The following is a 21,523-nucleotide window of genomic DNA, read 5'->3' as shown; positions in this document are numbered from 1 at the left end:
TATCCGAATATCCATGCATGTAAATACATTGCTGAATACCCACTCCATTGTTGGCGCCATCTCTCCTTGCAGCACCGCTTCTTCTTCCTCCTGAGCTGCCTCTCACAACTCAATCTCCATCTCTCTTTGTCTCTCTCAAGAACACACACTACACGGTCATGGTGAAACTCCACACACACACACACACGCATACACCAAAGAGAAGACAGCCGCTGCTTTGCCAAGAGGGTCTGCTCCTTGGAGTTCCTCTTTGGTGTATGCGTGTGTGTGTGTGTGTGGAGTTTCACCATGACCGTGTAGTGTGTGTTCTTGAGAGAGACAAAGAGAGATGGAGATTGAGTTGTGAGAGGCAGCTCAGGAGGAAGAAGAAGCGGTGCTGCAAGGAGAGATGGCGCCAACAATTGGCATCAGAGCCTTGTCGATCCGCGGAAGCGATGGCGGCGACGACGACGCGGCGGACTCCATGTGAGGTGGAGGACGTCGACACGAGGTGGGTGGCCGTCGGCGGCGCGATGCTGCCGGTGGCCGGTTGCGGTGTGATGCCGCTAGATGATGGCGGCGCGAAGCTGCCACAAGACGACGGTGTGACGCCGATGGGAGGTACGACGGCACGAGGCCGTTATGAGGAGAAGACGGCGTGGCGATCGGCGCCGCGAAGGCGTCGTCCACATGAAGACATGGCCGCTGCATGCGGCAAGAGGTCGTGGTACTCGGCGCCGCGACAGCGTCGTCCACGGCAAGACGGCGCAAGGTGGGCGCTCTTGGCGGCACGATGGCGTTGATGGTTAGTTGCGGTGCGATGCCGCAACATGATGATTGTGTGGTGATCGGCGTCGCGAGGACGTCATCCATGATAAGATGATCCATGGTGACCGGCGCTGCGACGGCGTCGGTGGCGGTGAGTGGCCGGCTGTGGCGCTGCGACGGCGTCGACAAGTGGCTGCGGGTGATCCGTATGATGATTGTGATATCAAGATTAGGAGGGTGAATGTTAGAGCTAATCTTGATATTTGTATTAGCATGTTTGAGTTTTACATGTAGTCTAGTCTAGTTTGGTGTTCATCCGACGAAGGCTTCAGGTGAGCGCGCCAAGGAGGTGAGATGCCAGGATGCCGTGTGAGGCGGCGAGCACGGCGAGATGCCGATGGTGCTGCGTGAGAAGCGGCAAAACGTATCAGAGGCTGGAGCCGTGATGGCCTGCATCAAATTGGGTCGGGTGAACCGGCCGGTCGTTCTGTTTGTTGGACTAGCTGTTCATGCGTGAGTTCGTTTAGTCCTAGCCGAGAGTATCGTTGCTAGTAGTTGATGCATGCATGTAGTTGGCCTGGTCACAAGTGGTTACCGAGTCGTGTGCAACGCTGGAGTGATTCCAGGAGTGGAGTACGTGGGAGTTAGTGGCCCGTATGGTGCTCAAGTTGTTATCCTGTACTGGCTATTTAAGCACAACAAATGAATGAGAAAGATGAGGCCGAGAGGGCTGGGTGAGAAAAGATGTAGCATATGTGTGCCTCACCGGGAGAACAAAGCAAAGTTGGTTCCTCCATGGTGAGGTGTGTGTGTATGTGCGTCCATGTGATCTTGGGAGAAGATAGAAAGGAGAGAGAGCTGTGCGAAGCAGCGCAAGGAAGAAGAGGAACGGCGCTGCGAGAGGCGGTGCCAACATCCACTGCGTATGTACGTATTCGGATATCACGGCCGACCGGCCATGCACAGATACAAATCCAAATACCGGCCAGCTGAAGAGTACGTGTACATGAAATATAGCATGTGTTGGCATCGGATGGAATATGCATGTACAACAGTACAAGGCTGGTGTTTGGATGTAAAGATTCAGATGCGTACTGAATAAGGTTAATGTTTGGCAGGTTATAATTTGGATGCAAACAATAGACAAACTTGGGCTTGAGGAAGAACAATAGAAGGAAAGAAATATACGCGAGACTTGGACATGAAGAAAAATAACAGAAGGAAAGAAATGTACGGCCGCGTCCCGGGTCGTCTAACTTGCCATCCATCCAACGCCCTGGGCTGGCTATATATATAGTCATCAGGAGGGAGCCTGGGAGCCTTCAAAGGGAGACAGAGGCAGCCGGCGAGGCAAAAGCACCTCCCGTAGGATCCTGCACACAGAGAAGACGAGGAGATGCGCCCCTGGCGGCAGCGTCGAAAGGAGACGCGCCCCTGGCGGCAGCGTCGAGAAGATAGGAGAGCGCGCCCAAGCAGCGGCGCGTGCGCCAAGGGGATGCAGGCATGCGGCAACGACATCCTCACACGGAAGCAAAGCAGTGACAAGCAGATGAAAGTACCCGCGGGAGGATTTCCGGCGGTGCAATAATCTTGTTGTTTCTCTATGTGTTATTGCAGGATGGCCAAAGGACATGTTGAGTTCATGATGTACGTATGCATCACTACCGTCTTGCGGCGAGGCGAGAACACATCCACGACAGCCAGCAACAAGCACACATCCGCAGGCTCCCGCACGCGCAGAGAAGACGAGGAGATGCGCCCCTGTCCACAATGTCGAGGAGATCGGAGGGCGCGCCCATGCGACGGCGCGTACGCCAAAGGGACGCAGTGACGGCATCCTCACATGGAAGCAGAGCATCGACAAGTAGATGAACGTGCCCGCGGGAGAACTTCTGGCAGTGCAATAATCTTTCTTTTTCTATGTGTTATCATCTATTTTGCAGAATGACCTCCGCACGACGCGCCCAACGGAGGTGGCCACGGACGAAGAGGCGCTCTTCTCATACAGGTGCTGTCGAGGCAGCGGACAACACGCCCAGCGGAGGTGGCCTCAGACGAAGAGGCGCTCTTCTTGTACCAGGTGTTGTCGAGGCAGCGGATGACGCGCCCGACAGTGGTGGCCACACACGAAGCGGCACTCTTTCTTGTACCAGATGCAATGAAGACGGCGGACGACGCAGGACAAGGAGACTACATCAACACCGTTAGGCCCAACGCCAACATCATCAACCCAGTGCCGTGGAGGATTGCGGTGTGGAGCTCCCAAGGAGGACGTAGGTGTGGCGCTCGTTGGGGACACCGTTGACGTCTGCTTTGTCAAGATGGATCCCAGAGGCGTGGAGGCTTGCGAGGATGCCGCCGCCGTGCCACGGTGGATGGACGGAGCTCGTTAGGATGACGCCCATCGTCTTCTTCATCAAGCAAGCGCCATGGAGGATGGAGGCGCGGAGCTCGGAGGATGCTGCCGCGTTTTGCGGGCATGGCGCCATGGAGTTCGCCAAGACGACGCCAATGTCAACATCATCAATCTGGTGCCATGGAGGACGGAGAGGCGGAGCTTGCAAGGATGCCGCCGATGTGCCGTGGTGGATGGACGGAGCTTGCTAGGATGATGCTCGTCGTCTTCTTCATCAAGCGAGTGCCATGGAGGACGGAGGCGCGGAGCTCAGAGGATGTAGCCGCGTTCCGCGGGCATGGCGCCATGGAGTTCGCAAATACGACGCCAAGGTCTACATCATCAATCTGGTGCCATGTATGGACGGAGCTCGCTAGGACGACGCCCGTCGTTTTCTTCATCAAGCAAGCACCATGGAGGAAGAAGGCGTGGAGCTCGCGAGGATGCCGCCACCGTGCCATGGTGGATGGCGGCGCGCAGCTCGCCAATATGATGCCCATCATCAACATCGTGAACCCGGTACCATGGAGGACATATGGCGCAGAGCTCTCGCAAGAAGGACGTCGCCAATGTCAATGTGAAGGACGGAGGTGTGGAGCTCGCAGGACGACACCATCGATGTCTACCTCGTCAAGATGGAGCCCGCGACCCGGAACCATGAAGAGGATGCACACCCCGGTACTGCCCGTAACACGGAGAAGATGGTGCTACAGGGTATCGTCCGTGACCCAGAGGAGAAGATGGTGACACACGGTGCTCTCTGTGGCCCAAAGCCCATGAAGACGAGGAGAGATGGCTAGGAGGCGACATGGCTTCACCAACACTAAGTTTCGATGGCCCCGTGAGGCGGCATCCTTTGTCTTGACGGACCGCCATAAACTCGGTGTCCAACCGAGACGAGGTGCCAACCACGCCGCCCTTGCTGATATGAGCGAGCGTTGGTTTTACACTGACGCCGGTCTCCATAAGAATACTCCCGTGAGGCGAACCCCTTGCGTACCCCAACAAAGCTGCTACATCATCTAGAAGTCCGAGCAGAGCAGGACCCATGCAACTTCAACATCGACTACATCAACGCTGTCAAGACCGACGAGGCGCGACGGCGAGGGCGGACATGGCTAGCACAAAGCCATGTTTTGAGCGACACGTGTACCGACGAGGACACGGGCTTCACCGCTGCCCACACCACACACACCATCATCATCATCATGCATGGAAAACGCGAAGCGAAGATGACGAAGACGACCACACGGCTTAATCGGAGGTATCTCGTGGAGCAACCCGCGGGAGTAATTAACTGGGAGCTTTTTAAGGCCCCGAGAACTAGGAGACCGCACATCGCCATAGTGAGGCAGGCCGCGCTAGTAGGCCACGGAGCGCAACCATTTTTTATGGGATCTTGTAATTTTGTTCATCCAAAGAGATAAATGAAATACTTGTTTCTCGTATCACTTTTCTTTGTGTACTACGGTACACTGGCACGCCCGCATTTTTTTCTTTTTCCCCGGCGCATGAGAGAAATCCATACTCCTTCCCTTCCCTTCTATCGGAGAGCTTATAAGATTTTTCTCATGTCAAACACTTCAGGATTTTTGAGTTGGAGGCGGGTAAACAGCCTTGGTTCACACTCTCTGTTTCTCGGACTCAATTATCCTATTAACCAGGAGATCACCGTTGGCAAGGACCTTGATGGCAGAGAGGCTCTGTTTGCTATGGAAAACTGTGCCTACACGATGAGCCCTAGGAGTCCGGGAGCAAACTTGTCAAATCCCCAATTCAGGCCTTGCTTGTCTTTGCTTTATCATCCATGCATCATGCTTAAATTTTATGAAACTTGAAATGGGGATTGCCTAAACCCTAGAACCAAATGAATTCAACTAGGGTCAAAATAAAATCTTTTTCATTGGACTCAAAATGCCCTCTAAAAATGTTCAACATTTCTGGTTTGAGGTGAAAGCATCTACAAAAATGGTTTATATTTTTGCGGGACATATTGGGCTCTGAATTAAATCATACTCTATTTGCATTTGGGCATTTAAATGCCATTAAATATTTTAAATGTCCAAATACTCCTAAACTGAAATGTTCCATGTTGGATATATTCTATACAATGGGCATGTACAGTTTAGTGATTTTTGAAAGGGTCTAGGTATTTTTTAGAAAAGCCCTAAAGATTACAGAATAATTAGAAAACAGAAATAAAAGAGAGAGAGAGAGAGGCTAACCTGGCAGCACACCTACCTGGCCCAAACGTACCTGGCGCCCCACCTGGCCCAGCTCCTCCAGCCGGCCCAGCCCACCTGGCAAGTGCCAGTCGTCTTCAACCTCTGCCAGTAGGCAGAGGCGGGACAGCGCACGCGCGCGCGAGGCGCCACGCCTCCTCCCGCTTGCCGCCGAGCCCCTAGACGCGTGGGTGAACGCCCGGCGTCGCCCCGAACCGCTCGACCCCTCTCACTCTCCCTGAGTTCTCCCCCCTCCTCTGCTCCTCTCTCTCTGAGCGCACCGCAGCACGCCGCCGAGCACCACCGCGGCCACCGCCTCCCCCTCGCTTCCCTGAACAGCTCAAGAGCTCCGCCTCGACCCCCTCTCCCTCCCCACCGAGCCACACCCCTCCGGAAGCCCTGCAGCGTCGTCCCCAACCTCGTCTCCAACCTCTGACCGCCAACGGGCTCGTCGGGGATTCGTGAGCCCCAGCCTCTCCCCGTCCTCGCCGACGCCTCTTCTGGAATCGCCGTGAGCCCCTGCCTCTTTCCCCTCTCTTCCCGTGCTCTCCCGCGCCTTCTAGCCACCGTGGCCATCGGAGCCGATTGCTCCTCGCCGCCGGCCATGTCGCCACCGCGGCTACGGCCGTGCAAGCACGTGTCTGAGCTCACCACTGAACTGACTGCACTCCCCTGAACATAACTCACACACCCATCCATCTTCCCGTGCTCTGTAGCTCCGTCTCGCTCAACACCCGAACGCCGACCGCCGCTACGAGCTCGACTCCGGCAAGCTCGCTCCACCCCAGCCCCTTCCGTTTGCCCTACCAGATGCGCGCAAGTCCCAGCTATGCGTAGGACCAAACCATGGTCGTTTTGGTCAATCGTGGGCAAAACCCGAGCTAACCCAGTGTGTCTCCGCCGCGTTTTGGTCGCCGCCGGCGTAACTCCGGCGATGGTGACGTGGCAGATTAGTTTAGGCTAATGACGCACTTAGTCAACACCTAGTGGCACTGACAGTGGGGCCCCACCTGCTAATTAATCATATATTAGTTTCTGTTTAGTTTTAACTAATCTTAGTGGCCCCACGCGTCAACGTTGACCATGCTGACGTGGCCATTGACTGGGTCCACATGTCAGTGACCCTAACTGGCACTAAGACACTGACCGATGGGTCCCACTGGTCAGGTTTGACCTGGACCGGGTCAGTTGACCTGCTGACGTCACGATGACGTAGTGCTGACGCCATAATACATTTTTTGGATTTATTATAATTCAGGAAATTCCAGAAAATAGTGCTAACTTCTAAAAATCATATAAATTCAACCGTAACTCCAAATGAAATAAATTATATATGAAAAATTATCAGAAAAATCTAATCTATCCATCTGTACCATTTTCATGCATGTTAGAACAACTTTTGTTCACTGTCTAGGTCAAATCAAATAAAGGCATTTGAATAATAACATATGGAGTTTGATTTTGAACTTAGGGTTCAAACCAACTTCATTTAACTTTGTTGCTTGTTGCATTAGCTCAAAACACCAGCATGTTGCCATGTAATGATCATGCATCATAATGTTGCATTGCATTGATTGTGTTTCCTTTCTGTTGCCGGTGTTTGTCCCCTCTCGATAGACGTGGCTCCGACGATTGTTTGATGACACCGATGAAGAACTATATTATCTTCAGAAGTGCCAAGCAAGCAAAACCCCCTTGTTCATTCCGATACAATCCTACTCTCTCGCTCCTGCTCTCTTTTACTGCATTAGGACAACAACGATTCATCTGTTACTTGCTGCGGTAGCTGAACCCCTTATCCTCTGCATGACCTGTCATTGCCACAGTAAATAGATGAAACCCACTAGCATGAGTAGGAGTTGTTTGAGCCCTGTTGTGCCTACTCATTCATGCTTGTTTGTCATGCCTGCTACTGCTTAGAGTTGAGTCAGGTCTGATTCATCAGGGATGAGTCAGAGGTGTGTGAACATGTCCTGTTGTGTGTGAGCTAAGTGTGCAAACACGATTTGGTAAAGGTAGCGGTGAGAGGCCATGTAGGAGTACATGGTGGGTTGTCTCATTGCAGCCGTCCTCAGGAACTGAGTTCTGTGTTTGTGATCCATGAAACAGTTACTACCATGCATTGGGCCCGAAACCAATGGACCCTCTCGGCTTCTTAATCACCCTTGTCCTCTGTCCAGGAGTTGCAAGTAGTTTCTGGTGTTTGTAGTATGCTGGAGGCCGTGGGCAGCGCTGACCAGAGGGGTGGGCTGTGATGCGGTAGGCACATGGCCGGGTATACCGGGCGCCCGTTTGGTGTCACGGAACCCTGTTCACATCGTTTGGGGCTGTGAGCGAAACTCCGGCCGGATCTCCTCATGGATGGAACCCGAATAGGCGATAAACCTGGACTAGAGACTTGAGTGCTTAAGTAGGTCGTGGCCGACACCCACGTTGGGCTTCCGCTTGAAGGTTGCCGAGTACATGTCGTGTAAACGGCGGTAAGTGGTGAGAGCGTGTGTGAAGAAGTACACCCCTGCAGGGTTAACATCATCTATTCGAATAGCCGTGTCCGCGGAAAAGGACTTCTGGGTTGCCTGTACAGTTCATAGACAAGTGAAAGTGGATACTCTAAAATACGCAAGATAAGCGTGAGTGCTATGGATGGCGTTCTCGTAGGGAGACGGGAGCGGATCCATAGTGGTGTATTGATATGGTGAATATGTGGACTCGTGTGCGCCACCTCAAAAGAGTTACTTGCAATAGTAGATCAGGATAGCCACCGAGTCAAAGCTGGCTTGCTGCAGTTAAACCCACCATCCCCTTTGTTGATAATGATGCATATGTAGTTAGTTCTGATGTAAGTCTTGCTGGGTACATTTGTACTCACGTTTGCCTATTTTATGTTTTTGCAGAGAGACTTCGATCTCGCTAGTAGTTCCGCATGGACTTTGACGTTTAGCTTGTTACCTCAGCTACGATCTTGTGCCCTCGGCAGGATCTGGTAGATAGTCAGGCTTGTCAGCCTTTTTCATTTGTAGATGTCTATACTCAGACATGTTAGCTTCCGCTTGTGCTTTGGCTTGTATGCTCTGAATGTTGGGTCGTGAGACCCATGTTTGTAATATCTCGCTCCTCGGAGCCTAATGAATAAATACTTGAGTCGTAGAGTCATGTTGTGATGCCATGTTGTATTTGCACATATCGAGCATATTGTGTGTATGTTATTGAAATGCTTGGTATGTGTGGGATCTGACTATCTAGTTGTTTATCTTTAGTAGCCTCTCTTACCAGGAAATGTCTCCTAGTGTTTCCACCAAGCCATGGTAGCTTGCTACTGCTCCGGAACACTTAGCCTGGCCGGCATGTGTCCTTATTCGTTCCTGTGTCTGTCCCTTCGGGGAAATGTCACGCGATGAATACCAGAGTCCTGTTAGCCCGCTACAGCCCGGTTCACCGGAGTCCTGCTAGCCCAGTGCTACAGCCTGGATTCACTCGCTGATGACTGACACGTTCGATGCTGGGTCATGGATGCCTGTCCCTGTAAGTCTGTGCCACTTTGGGTTTACGACTAGCCATGTCAGCCCGGGCTCCTTATCATATGGATGCTAGCGACACTACCATATACGTGTGCCAAAAGGCGCAAACGGTCCCGGGCAAAGGTAAGGCGACACCCGTGGGAATACCGTGCGTGAGGCCACAAAGTGATATGAGGTGTTACATGCTAGATCGATGTGGCATTGAGTCGGGGTCCTGACAAAACTCCCCTGATTGTCAACGATAAAGCCTGCAGCCAAAAGAAGGTGAGAATGACAAAGGCATGTGGATTAACTTTGATCCTTGGATGTGTCGAGTCTGACAGGCAGTGATGTGGTTCAGGCCTTCAGGTTGATAGGTAATTGGGCTGTTGCGTCGAAAGGGTGGAGTATTGGTGTCTCCGGATCACTGGTTGCTGAAGCAGGGCTGCAAATTATGATGGTGTTGGATCATCCCTCTTCGAATGACTTTTAGTCTTTGCTGCTTGTTTTGGATGGGTAGTGTTGGGGATATAACTACTGAGTATAAACCGCCCTGGAGGGGCCGGGTTATGCTCATCCACATTGAAGCCCATGAAGACAAGGAATATGGCGCTTTACTATTGTAGCGTAGAGGCCCAGGCCCAAGGGCGGATTAGGGCCCATAGTCATAAACCGTCATGAGATATGTAACTTGTGTTGTAAGTTAGGGAAAGGTAGAAACTGAGCCGGACATGTGTATGAGCCAGCCTCGGTATTCTGTAAACCGCCGGGCATCAACCTGTGTATATAAAGGGATGACCCGACGGCGGTTCAGGGACAAGAAACAACAACTTGAGAGATAGGTAAAGCGGATTCGCTCCCCGCTTATCGAGACCCCATCAATTCCACCACAACTGGATCATAGGCTTTTACCTTCACTGCAAGGGGCCGAACTAGTATAAACTCCCCGTGTCCTTTGTCCGGTTTAACCCCTTTAAGCTAATCTCGTCGCGATGGCTCCACGACTAAGTCCTCTCACTAGGACATCTGACGTGTTAATTCTACGACAGTTGGCGCCCACCGTGGGGCTATCACATGATGGTTTCGAGTTCTTGAAGAGCAACTTTGAAGGACTCAAGGGATACGCGGTTGGCCGGATGATCAAGAGTGGTCGTGGGAAGCTGTACATCAACGACGCGGGCTGGGGCCCCGAGGCCGGCTCAATTGAGTACGAGTACCGGGTCCCCTTTGGCGGAATTCATGTTTTCATCGGCAAGATCGGTGAACCGGGCCCTGAGCCGGACATCTGCACCGACCTCGTCGAGATGGCTCAGCGTGTGACTCCTGCCTGGGTTCAGTCTGCCATGAAGCGTGCGTTCGTAGGATTCATCCATGGTGCGGAATCTGAACCGGTGTTCGATGGTGAGACGGTCGTCTACTCAGATGGCGAATCATCTACCGGCGAGACTGAGTCACTGTACCAGTTGCAAGACGGCCGGTTCAGGGGCTGTTCTGATGGCGACAGTATTCCGGACCCCTTTGAACCGCCAAACCGGGTTGCAATCTTCATGGCCAGTACGCAGCCCACATTGCAATCTTCAACTGCAGCAGCAATGACTTCCAGATCGGCAGCCGGGGCAGGAGGCCCTGCGCGCCGGCCGGCTCAAGTTTTGTCTGGTTTATTGGACGCCTGGACGACATTGTTGACCACAGCAGTTACCCCGGAGACTCAAGATTGGCATAACGTGGAGGTTACAAAGTTGCGGGATTAGATAACTCAGGCCAAGGAGGACTTGGCGGCTGAGAAAACCAGGATGGCGGAAGAACGGGCCGCTTTAGATGCCCAGTCACAACAGATCCAGATGCAGAATTACCGGCTCATGCTGGATCAGAACGCTTTGAATGAGGTGTTGAGGAGGAGGCACCGGTCTCGTCTGCCGCCGGTTTATGAAGCAATGAATCTCTTCAACACACCAGGAGCAGGGCCCAGTAATCCGGTAGCGGTGAACCGAATTGAAGCACCTGGGACGGGAGCGCCGGATCAGCCATGGGTGACGGACCCGCTTCGACGAACAGATAGCCCGCCGCAATACATGTCCGCCCTACCGGGTCACTTTTCCACCCCTTTGGATAATATGATTGTTGCGGCGTCCCAATTGGCAGCTATTCCAATGGAGGGCGAGTCTCCAGCGGTGGTCGAGATGCGGCGGGCCAGGGATATCCTTCAAACTGCCATGGTACAACAGCAGGCCTATTCATATAGCCGAGACAAAATCCATTCAACCCCACGCCCGAGCAAGAGTTACAGCAGGCACATTGATGAAACGGCTGTGTCAAGCAGTGCGCGGAATCATGACGCCCCTCGAGGACCTAATCCGGCGTGCGGTGGTATGAATGCTCAGGATGTGGTGAACAATGGTAGAGCGCGTCGGGAGGCAGAGTTAGCAGCACAGCTGGCAGCACAATACGCGAATCACCAACCCGCTCTGGTTCAACTGACAATGTTAATCAAACAAGGACTGGCTTTCAGGTCTTGGGGGGTGCCATGTCTCACCCCAGCTCTACGTAATGTGCGGTTACCCAAGGATTTCAAGGGCCCGCGTAAGGTGCCTAATTACACTGCCGATTTACCCCCTGAGACATGGGTTTAGAGTTATGAGATGGCGATGGAGATGCTGGATGTGGACGAAGCGGTGTGTGCAAAGTACTTCACCATGATGTTGGATGGAACGGCTCGCACTTGGTTAAAAAGTCTGCCTGTTAATTCAATCGGTTCATGGGACGAGTTGAAAGCCCGGTTTATAGCAAACTTCAAAGACACGTGCAAGCAACCCATGTCAATCATGGATCTGGCCGCTTGTGTCCAAGGAGAAGGCGAATCAACGACTCATTGGGTGCGCAGGGTTTCAGAAATTCTGCATTCGTCGGACCGCATCAATGCTGATTCGGCAATCATAACATTGGAGGGCAATTGCCGGTTTAAGCCGTTGAAGTTGAAGTTGGGACGGCTCAAGCGTCATTGCAATGATATGGGAACACTTATGGCAGCTTTGGTTAAGTATGCCGATTCTGATAATTCCAAGGATCTCGAGTATGACGACGAGGAGCCGGAGAAGGGAAAGAAGAATGTCGGCGCAAAAGGGCAGCAGCATAACTAGGCGAGCCATGGGAATAACGGTAAGCGCAAGGCGGACAATAATTCTGGCTTTGTGGCTAACACCAATGTACAGGATAATAATCAGCACCGTAAGGGTAAACCGCCCCCACGGGGTGGAGGATCAGGTATGAATCTGGAGCGTCTATTGAACCAGCCTTGCCCAAAGCACGAGACATAAGATAAACCGGCTACGCACCTATGGAAGGATTGCTTCATTATGCGAGAGTTCAAAAATTCAGATCTCTTTCGGTATGATCATGGACCGTCCGGTGGTTCAGGACCCGGGTTTCACGGACCGGGTTATGGTGGAGGTAACTCTGGTTCAGGTTTTCAGGGTAACCAAGGGGGACAGGGTAATCAAGGCAATCAGGGCAATCAAGGTGGTTATAATCAGCAGGGAAATCAGCAACATCAGCAGTCGGGTTATCAAAGTAACCCGAAGCAGTTAAATGGTGGATAGTATCATGTTTTCACTACTAGTCTGTGCAAGCGCGATCAGAAGCTTCATAAGAGGGCAGTGAACTCCGTTGAACCGGCAGTGCCACGTTATTTGCGCTGGTCTGAACAGCCCATTGTGTGGAGTCGTGAAGATGATCCGTCCTGGGTTGATAATCCGGGTCATCTAGCGTTGGTGGTCAAACCATGGGTTGGAGGTTATAAGTTCACCAAGGTGCTCATGGATGGAGGGAGCAGTATCAACATCTTGTATTATGAAACCTTCTGGCGTATGGGGTTAATGGATAAGAATCTTAAACCGTCGAACACCATTTTTCATGGTGTGGTGCCTGGTAAATCGGCCTACCCGGTAGGTAAGATAGCTCCGGAGGTGGTTTTTGGAGACGATCATGATTCAAGGTCCGAGACATTGACCTTTGAAGTGGTCAAAATCAGAAGTCCGTACCATGCCATGTTTGGACGGCCGGTTTATGCCAAGTTCATGGCAAGGCCGTGTTATGTTTATCTGCAGCTCAAGATGCCAGGTCATAAGGGGACCATCACAGTTCATGGCAGCAGCAAGATTGCTTTGGAGTGTGAGGAAGGTGATGCGGCTTATCCTTAGTCGGTTTGTGTGATAGAGGAGTTAAAATTCTATAAAGACAATGTTGATCCAGCGGATATGACTTCTCTGAAAAAACCCACTACAGAGCATGATCCGGCTTTGAAGTTTAAACCTGCTGATGAGACTAAGTTGGTTGATTTTGTTCCTGGTGATTCATCCAAACAGTTTAGCATCAGCGTTAACTTGGATCCGAAATAGGAAAGTGCGCTCATCGAGTTCATCCATGAGAACCGGGACATCTTTGCATGGAAACCTTCTGACATGCCAGGTGTACCAAGGGAACTCGATGAGCACACTCTTAATATTGATCCCAAGTTTAAACCGGTCAAGCAGTTTCTTCGCCACTATAATGAAGAGAGACGCAAGGCCATTGGTGAAGAGGTAGCCCGGCTCTTGGCAGCAGGGTTTATTGTGGAGGTCTTTCACCCTGAGTAGTTGGCTAACCCGGTGCTGGTACTTAAGAAGAATGGCACTTGGCGTATGTGTGTGGACTACACGGATTTGAACAAGGCTTGCCCAGCTGATCCCTTTGCCCTCCCTCGTATTGATCAAATCATTGATGCTATGGCGGGTGGTGAGCGTTTGAGTTTTCTGGATGCTTATTCGGGTTATCATCGGGTCAAAATGGCAGTTAAGGACCAGGAGAAGACAACTTTTATATCTCCCTTTGGAGCCTTCTGCTATGTGTCTATGCTTTTTGGGCTCAAGAGTGCCCAGGCAACTTATCAGCGATGTGTGCAAAATTGCCTTCATAATCAGATTGGGCACAATGTTCATGCTTATGTGGATGATATTGTGGTGAAGTCCAGGAATGCGGAAACACTAATAGTTGACTTGCAAGAAACTTTTGATAATCTGAGGGTTTATAAGATGATACTTAATCTGGCCAAGTGTGTTTTAGATGTGCCAGCTGGCAAGCTCTTGGGTTTTCTGGTGTCTAACAGGGGCATTGAAGCTAATCCAGAAAAGATCAAGGCTATTGCGTCCCTAGCTAAACCGGCATGTATCAATAACGTTCAACGACTGGCGGGTCGGATTGCGGCGCTAAGCCGGTTTATCAGCCGGTTGGGGGAGAAGGCGATTCCGCTTTATCAGATGATGAAGAAGACATACAACTTTGTCTGGAGTCATGCTGCTAACGTGGCGTTTGAGGATTTGAAGAGGCAGTTAGCTAAACCGCCCGTTCTTGCTGCCCCCATCGATAAGGAACCATTGCTGTTATACATGGCTGCTAATGCCCGAGCTGTCAGCATGGCTATTGTGGTGGAGCGCAAGGAGGCTGGTAAGGAATATCCGGTTCAACAGTCGGTTTATTATATAAGTGAGGTACTTATCGAGTCCAAATAGAGATATCCCCATTGGCAGAAGCTGGTGTATGGAGTATTTATGCAAGCCGGAAGCTTAAGCAATACTTTCAAGGCCATCCCATCACTGTGGTCAGTTCCGCTCCATTGGGAGACATCATTCAAAACAAGGAGGTGACTGGCCGGGTTGCTAAGTGGGCTATTGAGCTTGGGCCTCACGGGTTAAAATATATGCCTCGCACTGCTATCAAGTCCCAAGCACTCATGGATTTTATCAATGACTGGCAGAGTTGCAGGCGCCGAAGGATAAACTGGATAACACATACTGGACTATTCACTTCGATGGATCCAGACAATTGGAGGGCTCTGGGGCTGGAGTGGTTCTTACTTCCCCTCGAGGTGACAAATTTTGTTATGTTCTCCGCTTAATGTTTCCCTGTACTAACAATGCAGCTGAGTATGAGGCTCTGCTCCACGGCCTTCGGATGGCTAAGGAGATGAACTTAATCCGGGTACATTGCTTTGGTGACTCTGATTTAGTGGCTCAGCAAGTATCTGGTACATGGGATTCCAAGGATCCACTTATGGCGGCTTATCGGCGTGAGGTGGATGTCATTGCTAGTCACTTCAAGGGTTACCAGGTCGAACACATTGATCGGCGCAAGAATGAAGCAGCGGACGCTCTAAGCCGGCTCGGATCCCAGTGTAAACCGGTGCCGCCTAATGTTTTTCTTGATGTTCTGCATAATCCGTCGGTCAAGATACCATCGAAGGAGGATTTGGCTATTCCTGACCCGGAAGCTCAATTGGCGGCGGTTCTTCATGCTATCCCTGATTGGACAGTGCCGTACCTGGCGTACATGAACCGGGGCGAGTTACCAGAGGACGAAGTTTTGGCCAGGCAGATAATCCGGCGGTCTAAGTCCATGACTATTGTCAATGGCGAGTTACATCATTGCAGTGTCTCAGGGGTGTTTCAGCGTTGTGTTTCCCCTGAAGAAGGCTGTGAGATTTTACGTGAAATTCACGAAGGAGATTGTGGTCATCATGCCGGTTCAAAATCCTTGGTGGCTAAGGCTTTCCGGCACGGTTTTTACTGGTTAACAGCTCATGCTGATGCAGAGGATCTGGTCAAAAAGTGTGATGGCTGTCAGAAGTTTGCACGTCGAGCTCATGTTCCGGCTCAGGAATTGAGGATGATTCCAATCACCTGGCCGTTTGCAACTTGGGGGCTGGATATGGTTGGGCCTTTTAAGAGGTCCAAGGATAAGAAGACCCACCTTCTGGTGGCGGTTGATAAATTTACCAAGTGGGTAGAGGCAGAGCCAGTGAACAAGTGTGATGCGGCCACGACGGTTCAATTCATGAAAAAGGTGATCTTCCGCTTTGGTTTTCCACACAGCATTATAACAGATAATGGCACGAATCTCTCCAAGGGAGCTATGGAAGAATTCCGTCAACGTGAGCACATCCGGCTTGATGTGTCATCAGTGGCCCACCCCCAGTCTAATGGTCAAGCGAAGAGATCTAATCAAGAAATCCTAAAGGGTATCAAGCCCCGGCTTATGGTCCCTTTGCAGCGGACGCCGGATTGTTGGGTGGAGGAGTTGCCTTCCATTTTATGGAGCATTAACACCACCCCCAATAGATCTATGGGTTACACACCCTTCTTCATGGTTTATGGAGTAGAAGCAGTTCTCCCAAGTGATATTCGCCATGACTCGCTCCGAGTGGCAGCTTACGTTGAAGCGGACAATGAAAGAGCACGCCAGGATGCATTGGACCTATTAGATGAACAATGGGATATTGCGGCAGCTTGCTCGGTGATTTATCAGCAAGACCTGCGGCGTTATCACAGCCGCCGGGTTAAAACCAGGACTTTTCAAGAAGGCGATTTGGTGCTCCGGCTCATCCAAGATCAGACTGACATGCACAAGTTGTCTCCACCTTGGGAAGGGCCTTTGTGGTTAGCAAGAATCTGAACAACAGGTCATACTACCTCATCGATGTTAGAGAGCACAAAGACTCACGCAAGTCAGAGGAGGAGACTCGCCGGCCATGGAATATAGCTCATCTTCGGCCTTACTACACCTGAGCCACATGCTCCTACTATGTATATATTTTTGACAATGTACATATTATGATCAATAAATAAACCGGCATCCTTGCTAAAGCGGGGCCTATGCCGTTTCGTCTTATATGTCTTCTTGGTTACATGGGGGCTTATGCTTATAAAGCGGAGTTCTAATTACCCATTAAACCGGCTTATAAAGCCATATAAAAAGCTTGGGAGCTTCACACCCAAGGGACCAAAGAGAGTCTGTTGCCACGCACAGCTCAAACATAGGTACCCGTTGAGCACAGCTCACAATGTTACTTGGGGGCTCTTTGTGCACAGCAACAAAGAGTTTGAAAGGACCCTTGTAATACGCTATCAAGCCAGGCTTGGAAGCCAGGTGTATTCACCTAAAACCCTGGGTTAACCTGCCTTCATCAAGTAAGCCACTCCGTCCAGGTAATCCTGGTATGACCCATCGAACGTTTGACAAGTCAATCTTATACAGACCCTGAACTTGTCAAAGTTAAAATGACGATTGGTTAATGTGAGGTCCATCTTAAAAGGCTTTGTAAAATGGTTTAACTCAGCGGCCTGGCAGCCCATGAAAAGCCTCGAATTTGGGCCTGGCAGCCCTTGAAAAGCCTCGACTACAAGTTTTCATCTGCTTTTGTTTTCTCCAAGTTTTTTCTCCTTTGATAAGGTTTTGAGATAAACCGGCTTCTATTGACCCGGCCTGACTATAAGTCATCAATGTAACCTGGTGTTCATTAATCCGGCGTGGCTTTCAACTATCAGTTGTTAGTACACAACCAATCTTAAACTGGTGTTTGTCATAACCCGGTATGGCATTGACTATAAGTCGCCAGGATGATCATCTGGTGTTTATCATAACCCGGCATGGCTTCTTATAAACCAACACGGCATGGTGAGAGTTGTCAATGCTCAAGATTTGGGTTATCACCCTTACTACAAATAGTTGGTAAACAAACGATGTGATTCAACATCACAGGTATGATATACTTCATATTTCATTGTTTTACAGCCTTGGTTATAAACTCTGGCTTTATATTGGGTATCATAACCCGTCTGGCGGTAAACCGCCAGGGCAATTTTAAGTTTGTCACATGCAGAAAACAGGATTGCATAAAACTGTTATAGATCATAAGCAGACATGGCATATCATGACAGATTGATAGTCTCAGGAAAGTGGCTATGCACGATGGCATAGCAGACCAAGTGTTTCAAGCTAGCCTATTACAAGACGTTTTAAACGCCCAAGAGGATAATTGTTTCTCGTACAGAGGACAATGCACAAGACGATAAACCGGCTTCCGGATTATGATTCTTCTTCGGCTTGATGTGAAGATTGCAGATCGTCCTTCGCCGGTTCAACCTCTGCCTCCCCACCCACTGGCTGGAAGTCAATGGTTGCCCAGTCAATTCCAGACAAAGCTTAGAAGACAGCTTCATCACTAATAAGATCTGACGGTTCAACGTCAGGGGCATAAGTATGCTTATGGATTGGCGGGATTAGATTCTGGGATTCGTAAACCGACACATCGATCCGTCTGTTGTCTGCATCATAGGTGGGCCGGTGGAAAGACAAATCAGTCTCTTCGGCCAGTTTACTTGCAAGAGGACGCATCTCCTTCGTCAAGGCTTTAAGGGCATCCTCGTCAAATTCCAACCCATCTTCTTTTTGACTTGGATAGCCATTTCCAATGTCCTCCGGATCAACATCAGCTATCCAAGCCTTAGCCCTAGTCGGTGCAGACAAAGTGCCACCCCTCACAGCAGATCTCTTCACTTCTTCCAGCTGGGCAGGTGTCATGGATAGCTTGGCCAATGTGTCCTTGATTAATGTTGGTGGCGGTTTATTCTACGAGGCTGTGCAAATGACCCGTTGAGCGCCGGTATATAACTGTTCTATCAAAGTATAGGCAGCCTTCAATTTCTTGCGCATATCTGACCCGAGATGGGCAAGACGGCTACCTGCAATGGGTATAATATTATTGTTAAACCGGCAATTTCAAGGATGATTAAGTACGGTTCATGTCAAGGTTATTTACCAAAGATGGCAGAAGTCATGGCGTTGATTTGCCGCTTTAAACCAGATAGCTCTTCCGCCACCGGTTTAAGGGCCGCTTCCACATCATCTGCCCGCTTCAGCAAAGTGGCTTTTTCAGTCTCCCAATCCGCTCGCTCGCTTTTGAAGCCATCCTTCAATTGCTCCATGGCTGTTAAAGCGCCATTCAGTTCTTCTTTGGCCTTTGAGGTTTCGGCTTGCTGGGATTTAATGTTCTCCTGGAGATCGGCGATTTGCGAATCTTTGTTGGCCAAGTCAGCCTGCGAAAGACGGACATTAAGTTGGTAATAATATTTTCAAAGTCCCAAGCACATAACAAGTTATACACTTGGCACTTGGGGGCTAATGCGGATTGATTTCTTCTCAAATGATATTTTAAGTCCCAAGCATACAACAAGTTATATACTTGGCACTTGGGAGCTAATGCATAACGAATCAATTCAAGGTTATCAAATTTTGCTGCATGAACCAGATCATGTTAATGACTGAAAGGAATTCTGATGTACAAACCGGACTATCCTAACGGTATAAACCGGTTTATAGGGGCTACATAAGAAAAATCCAATCTTCTCCTACTACAAGTCCCGGTTCACATTCATATTGATGAACCGACCCTTGGGGCCTACTAGAGTTGATAATTGAAGTAGGATATAAGGAAAAAGAAGCTATTCAATGGAACAAGTATTTACCTCGTATCTCTCTTTCATTAGGTTTACTAAACCGGCTTCATAATCACAGCTGGTATACAGACGGTTTAGGTAGCTTGAATGGATGTCCTGAGCAGAGAGATGGGCATAGCTTGACAAATCTGCTTTCCATTTGCCCTTTTCCACAGCGGAAAATTCTTCTTTTGCACTGTGCTTCGATAAAGCGACAGGATTGCCAGGGGTGGTATGGCCAAAGCCAGTAATCACAACATCATCTGTTGTGCCTTCAACAGTCTTATATGGGCTTGGCGGTTTAGCAGATGCCTTCGCTGGGCTTGGTGGATCGGCAGCTAGGTTTGGCGGATTAGCATGTTGGCTTGTTGGATTTATTTCTGGCGGATCAACAAAGGTATCCTGACCCTGAGGTACCGGGTCATCCAGAGCAATGTAAGCATTTTGATCAAAAGCCACTGAAGTCCTCTCCAGTTCAGTAGCCGGATTATCATCACTTGGTGTAGTCAGCTTGGCCTTTTTGCTAAGTCTAGCTTTGGCACTAAAAAGAACAAATGCAGAGGTTAGTATAATAAACCGGTGCAAGGCATAAAAACTAAGTCTGTTATGCTTACCTAGGAACGGTTTTAAGTGGAGGCATCGATATGGTTGATGAATCACCGGAGGATGAGTTGGAAGTTCCCTGATAATTTGAATCAGACGAATTAAGAGGATATCGGAAGTAACCCGCCTTGGGATAAAGTGTATTAGAAGTACAAGAAACCTCTTGACGACACTTGCGAACCGGGGAATATGGTAAACCGGAAGAAGTAACCACTTGACAACTGTGTCGGGTTGTGCGGCGAGCTTCTTGTTGCTGTGTCTTCAAAGAAAAGTGTGGATCCAAATGAGCAAGAGGGTGTGAACATTTTACTTTCTGGACTGCTCGACAAAGTTTTGGTACTGGCACATGATTTGACTCGGAAGATAGAACAACTACCTCTGCATCACCAGTGTGGCTAGCTTCCGCACCATCCTGATAATAATCATTGTCAATGAGGTGTATGAAAAAAGAACCAAGAGAATCTAATTCTACCTCTGAGTCCGGATCATCAAGATCTTCACCATTGGGCAAATCAGAGGGTTCAGCGGTTTTCTTCTTCGCTGGCTTCGTTGTAGCCTTAGTCTTGTTGCGGGGTGCTCTTGCCGGTTTATCCTGGGGCTTGGCCGGTTTATCTTGGGATTTCTTATTCCAGAACGGATCACCGCCCTACACAGATGGATAATAAATTATAAGGGAATATTTAAGAAAGGATGGATTAATGTAAAAATGAGGTAATTCTTACAGCTGGCGGTTTATTAGAAGTGCAGAAGGGACTAAGCCCTACTTGGCTGCACACAGCTTCCGGTTCATTCAGTATTTTCTTAACAGCTTCAGTAACTTCGTCCTCTGTTAACTGAATATCAATATGACGTTGAGGATCTTTCAAGTCCCCCGTGTACTCAGACATCAAACTGGGGCGCCGGCTTAAAGGCAGAACGCTCCAAGATATCCAGCAGCGGACGAAGCCAACCCCTGTTAAACCGTTGGCCATAAAGGCTCTAAGCTTTGAGAGTTGTGGTGCATAGTTGGACCGTTCCTTGGCGGTCACCCTCTGAGGGAATGGATGAGTATTGCTGAGACGGTGTGGGCGGTAACCCGGCAGAGGATTTTCGCCAGTTGGAGATGTATCTTTGCAATAAAACCAAGTCTGATTCCAGTCCTTGTGGTGACTATGAAGCTTGGCGTGAGGGAAACTGACATATCTCCTCTTTTGAATTGCCATACCACCAAGCTCAGTGTTGGGTCCGTCTATGAATTCTGTGCGACGGTTCAAATAAAAGAAATATCTGAACAATTCAACTGTGGGTTCTTCCTGAAGATAGGCCTCGCAAAACACTTGGAAATCGCAAATATTGGACACAGAGTTTGGTCCAATATCTTGAGGGTGGAGTTGGAAGCAAGCAAGAACATCACGAAAGAACTTTGAACCGGGATGGCTGAACCCTCGATTCAGATGATCAGTAAAAACAACCACTTCTCCATCCTGAGGTCCAGGAGGATTTTCTAAACCGGGGACTCTCCAGTGGATAGTTTCTTTGCTCGCTAAAGCGCCAGTCACAACATACCCGGTCAGTTGCTCTTCAGTAACCCGGGAAGGGACCCAATTGCAAGCATAGAACGTCTTAGCCATTTGAACAGGAAGCTGGAAAAGAGGACCAAGGTTGGTTTAAGGTTTTGATTGATGCAGACAATCCGGTTTAAAAGACATGAGAAAACAAATTGAATCCTATGAGCATGGTAACCCGGAGTCTTATATTAAGGATGAGTTGGCGGTT

This window comes from Triticum dicoccoides, chromosome 3B (assembly GCF_002162155.2).
Source record: "Triticum dicoccoides isolate Atlit2015 ecotype Zavitan chromosome 3B, WEW_v2.0, whole genome shotgun sequence".
NCBI classification, from domain to species: domain Eukaryota; kingdom Viridiplantae; phylum Streptophyta; class Magnoliopsida; order Poales; family Poaceae; genus Triticum; species Triticum dicoccoides.
Note: the sequence above shows the minus strand (reverse complement) of the source record.